The following is a 6,008-nucleotide window of genomic DNA, read 5'->3' as shown; positions in this document are numbered from 1 at the left end:
TTGCTATTCGAAGTACGGACGACCGCACATAATCTAAACCTGTGTTTAACTAGATTTAGTATCTTATCTCTTTATGATACAGGCTATTTTGCAAAAAAATATACTAAGTCTGATGTAATGTCGACTGTACGTAAAAATATACTTATTTGTAATTTGTAGTCTTTATGATAAGTATTGTAGTATACATGTATAGAAATAGTCCTCATAAAGGTAGCAGGAAGGCGCTGGATGCAGGCCGCTGCCAACCGGTCATTATGGAAATCATTGGGGGAGGCCTATGTTCAGCTGTGGAAGTCCTATGTCTCAATGATGATGATGATGATAGAAAGATATTATCTATGGCTCCATATCGGAGCCTAAAAACGAAATTTATATAGATCGTTTCATCCACGAAGACGCGCTCCACCAATGTTTTGTCTCGGTCGCGCGGGGTGCGGGGAGTGTGGTACGAGCAATCCGAGCGGCATTATTGTAGTGTGCGTGTGCACTCATGGATAATTTAGCGTGTACCGATAACACTCAAACATTAGCGGACGAATGGTGGGGCGCGTCTTCGTGGATGAAACGATCTATAAAATAATAACTCAAGTAGGTACTATATCAAAGCATGATTCGAATCAAGTATTCGAGTTACAGAAAGTAGAAAAATATATCTATTTTTATGACTATTGTATTTATAGTTGTCGCTGCAATTTTCAATGCATTAAATAATAAATAAATACTTACTTGTCCTGTTTCTTTTGGTATTAACGTAGTATAAGATTAGTAATGAATAAGTTTTAATCAAATATAAAGTATGTTGGTTTAATAATATAATAAATTAAATATAAGCTTGTAGAAGTAAGTGATGTCATCATAATTGAGAAAATACGTAGGGTAGTTTAATATTAAGTTTGTCATCATGCTATATACTAATAGCATGTGGCAATAAGCAGGGCCTATCTGAAAAATAGATAGTAGTTTTATAAAATAAGTCGCTTGCAGTTTGTATTAATCAATACTCAAGTAATTCGGAATAAAACTAAATCAATTTCACAAGTTATTTGCATTTTGCATGTGCGGTGTAAAATCATTATGCTTTTTATTTAGTACGAGTGTATATGTAGTTGTTTCGTTAACTGGCACAAATAATGTACTTTACAAACTGAACGAGCTAACTGCGCATCTCGCTGGATGCGACTCCCTAGCACTCACTCGCGTTCGCGCCGTCCGTCCGTACCTCGTCGATGTGACATCACGGCCGCCGGGTGCGCAGTTAACGCTAGTTGGTTTTGTGGCGCGGCCGTTTAAAAATTAGACAATTTATAGAAGATAAAAGGCATAAAAATATGGTATGAAATTATATCGCTCACCTAGCAGTATAATGACACATCTACTTTTTTCTTATTTTACAGAAATGAGGGTCAAAGATTTTACAAATGTTTCAAACGAAGTTATGAGTTCATTTTACATTTTATCATGGATTTTATGGTTTTAGCAACTAGTATAGACCTTAATAGATACTTAGGGATAAAAAATCCACTTCAGGTTTCCAGGAGTTACTTCATAGCAGTCAAAGAAGAAGAAGAACCATGCAATTGTGCCGTTATACTTTTTGACAACTTCCAAAAATGTCATATATGCCCCAAAGACATAATTAAATAGGATGTGAAAACTAAAAATAAAGACAATTGGTTGATAGAAAACAAAAGTTTTTATTTGAAATCAACATACAATAAAAAGTTTAACTAAAATATTATAATAACCTATATATATAACCATCAGGAATGGCTCTTTCCATACCAGGTGACCGACCACGCTGGGAGAGAGGCACGTAAACTCGCTCTGACGCTGGATCTCTCCCAATTGATAGACTGTGCAACCAGGGTCCCGGACGTCGACATTCACACAGCCAACTGCCTTGACCTTCTGCTGACATCTGATCCAGACAGATATTCCATCCTGGTTACTGCTCCTCTTGGAACTTCTGACCACTGCCTGGTGAAAACTGTATCGACATACTCCCCATCCGATCGTGGCCCTTGTGGAGTAAGACGAGTATGGCGATACAAGTCGGCAGATTGGGACGAGATGCGTCAGTTTTTCGCATCTTTCCCTTGGAGGCCGGCATGCTTTTCTTCTCGAGACCCAACGAGTTGCGCCGATGCCATAACAGAAGTTATACGCCTGGGTATGGAATTCTTCATTCCTTACTCAGACGTCGCCTCAGGTAACAAAGCTCGCCCTTGGTTCGATGCTGATTGCCGTCATGCTGAAGCGTGTAAGCAGTCAGCATTTCTGGCATGGGCTGATGCTCGAACGCGCGACTCACCGGACACTCGCAATCTGAAGAAAGCCTACAACCGAGCCTCCAAGTATTGCAAAAAGGCGTTACGCAGGGCTCGCTATGATCATATTGGACGCATTGGCACCAAACTTGCTTCTTACCCAGCCGGGTCCAAAGCGTTTTGGTCCCTTGCCAAGGCCATCCAATCAAACTTCTGTCGCCCCAGCCTGCCGCCACTGCTGAAACCCGATGGCTCACTGGCTCACTCTGCTGAGGAAAAGGCGAACCTTTTTGCCACCCTGTTCGCTGATAACTCACGTCTTGATGTCGCAGGCAAAACGCCACCCTCATTACCCCCTGCCTCCTCCACCATGCGTGAGGTCCGCATACGGCAGAGAGAGGTTTTAAATGTCTTGCGTTCTCTTGACGTAAATAAAGCCAGTGGACCCGACGGAATTCCGGCAATTGTCCTGCGTAACTGTGCGCCGGAGTTGTCTCCTATTCTGACACGCCTGTATCGACTCTCACTTGAGACTGGACTAGTCCCTAAATCATGGAAGCTTGCAAACGTACAGCCCGTACCTAAAAAGGGCAGTCGTGCTGACCCAACTAATTACAGACCCATCTCTGTTACGTCTATACTCTGCAAGATAATGGAACGTGTCCTCAATGGCCGACTCCTGTCATACCTTGAAGAAAATGACCTACTCAGGGACCGTCAGTATGGGTTTCGGAATGGTCGTTCTACAGGTGATCTTCTCGTGTATGCCACACACTTATGGAGCGAGGCCATTGAGAAACATGGCGAAGCCCTTGCCGTTTCACTGGACGTATCAAAGGCGTTTGACAGAGTCTGGCACGGCAGCCTATTAAACAAGCTTCCATCTTTTGGAATCCCTGTTGGCTTGTGCAAATGGATCTCCGATTTTCTTGAGGGACGATCAATAAGAGTAGTCCTTGAGGGCTACACTTCTAGTCAACAACCTATTGACGCTGGCGTCCCTCAGGGTTCGGTGCTGTCTGCAACTCTTTTTCTACTGCATATCAACGATCTGCTCAACCCCGGCACCTTTGGGTACGCAGATAACACGACAGTGACAGCCAATTGTATATCCAACGCAAAAGCCAACAGGCGTGAGGTCGAGTCTTGTCGTGAGTCCTTAATTGAACGCTTAAATTTGGCCCTTCAGGATGTCTCTGATTGGGGCGATGCCAACCTGGTCCAATTTAACGCGTCAAAAACACAGGCGGGTCTGTTCTCCGCAAAACGAAGTCCATTTCTTATGGCTCCAACATTGGGCATTGAAATGTCCAGCAAGCTGAACTTTGGCGAGTACATCGAATCCATAGCGAAAACTGCTGCCAAAAAACTTGGTATCCTCTCGAGGGCAAGGCAGTACTTCTCCAAGAAGCAAAGGCTGCAGCTTTATAAAGCACAGAAAGATCCGACCTTGCATGGAATACTGCTGCCACCTCTGGGACGGCTCTGCCAAGAAACATTTGGCTGCTTTGGATTCGGTGGAAAGGCGTGCCAGAAGACTTATCGACAGCCCTACCCTTGTTGAAGCGGCGCTCCAGGAACTTGACCATCGCCGTAAGGTAGCATCCCTATCGGTTTTCTACAGGCTACACTTCGGAGAATGTGCGAAAGAATTACACGAATTAATTCCACCAGCCCCCTTCCATCATCGGGGAACCAGACGCAGGTTAGCGTACCATCCCTATATTAAAATTAAAAATAAAATAAAAATTCATAAAATTCATTTATTTTTGCAAATAGGCTTTTAAAAAGCGCTTTTACACGTCCCAATATTAACCCTACCACTGCTTCGGGACAATAAATGGGCCAGTGCTGAGAAGAAGCAGCGCAAGAAACTCAGTCACTATTGTTGACATTCCACCAGCTCGCACTAAGCGTTTCGATGACTCTTTTATAATGCGAACTGGAATGGACTGGAATTCGTTGCCTGCTGCTGTCTTTCCCGAAAACTATAATCCGGGCCTCTTCAAGGCGAGAGTGAATTAGCACTTACAGGGCAGATATGTACCATCCTAGACTGCATCCCACTTAACATCAGGTGCGATTGTGGTCAAATACCTGCCTTGTTATGCATAAAAAAATAAAATAAAATAAAAAATTTTTGGCTCGTGATTCGTTAAGGAATAGTCAACATCAAACTATAACAAATAAAATAAAGTTTAATCATGACGTATCTTCTCTTGTCAAATGTACCGTTTTTCTACTAACTTACTAAGTTAATAAAATGTCACATTTGCCACTTACGCCAACACAGATTTAGAAGCGATTGCATCTCGCGGAGCGCCCCGCACAACTGACAAATAAGCCGTTGTTATGCGCGGAAGCGGGGGAAACGTAGCAAGTGCTACAATGACACTGAACGCCCTATCTCGACAAATAGTAAAACTAACACCGTGCCGTTTTACCACTTTATAAATTATACATTCTTAAACACTTAGGCCGTAAAAACTCAATTTCGCTTTTTTTGTAAATGTGCCATTATACTGCTAGGTGAGCGATATGTCCTACAGACCCTAGAGGAATGACGCAGAAAATTCATATGTACTCGTATTGTGGATCACATGACGTTCTCCTTTGAGGAAAAGGTCATGCTGATAAAGTAGTGATGATGTTGATGGAAAGGTAGCAGGGAAGCGCTGGACGCAGGCCGCTACCAATCGATCAACGTGGAAAGCATTGAGGAAGGCCTATGTTCAGCAGTGGACGTCCTATGGCTGAAATGATGATGATGATGGAGGATTATTTAAACGCAGGACACTCTTTATACATGGACAATTTTTATAATAGCGTTTCTCTCGCAGGCAATCTATATATTGGCAAAACAAAACTTACTTGACTAGTAGGGTACCTACTTTAAGGGCCAATGGATCACGTAATCCCGAGATACATGAACTAATTTGCCTAAAAACCAAGGCCAATCACGGTACAATTCGCGTGGAGTATTCTCGGTTCTCATGGTTTCTACTGAGCACGATTTTCACCACGTAAATTATACTATTAAAAGAGGTCAAACTGTCGCAAAACCCAGTCGTCAATGAATATAATAAATATATGAAAGGTGTTGACAGAAAAGATCGGATGCTGTTCAAAACAAATCCACGAGGTGGTATAAAAAATAATTATTAATTACACATGATATTCAAATCATGATGTTGAATGCATTCATTATGTACAGTAAATAGGCCAATTCAAATTGTAATTTTTATGATTTCCGTATACTAAATGTTATTCGTAAATTGTTAAAGACAGACAGACAGACAGTAACTTCTCAACGAACATGCGAACAGAAGACTTTATTCATTGGCAATTTACCTAAAAATGCTAAGATTGCCGGTGTTGCTTAGAAAAGTTGAAACAGAAAAGCTGCAACATTTTTCTGTCCCCGTTGCAGCAAAAAACTCGGCTTGCATATTGATTGTTTTAATTAAATAATTGTATAAGATGTGTATACTGTACTGACATATCCCCGTATAATACATTTGAAAAATACATTTTATGCTTGTAGTACTTTTGGAAAGTAGGTAAACGTTCTTTCTAATTAGTCTGTAATTTCAATAATTTACCTTTAACTTTATTTTCATAAATTAATATCCTTCCATCCTAATCTTTAAATAATAGCCTAATCAAATTTAAATAGATAGATATAAACTATTTTTGCAAGATTACATAAATCAATATATAACATACAGTCATATAAACATC

The sequence above is a fragment of the Ostrinia nubilalis genome, chromosome 27 (assembly GCF_963855985.1).
Source record: "Ostrinia nubilalis chromosome 27, ilOstNubi1.1, whole genome shotgun sequence".
Taxonomy (NCBI): Eukaryota; Metazoa; Arthropoda; class Insecta; order Lepidoptera; family Crambidae; genus Ostrinia; species Ostrinia nubilalis.
This window is presented reverse-complemented; position numbering follows the sequence as displayed.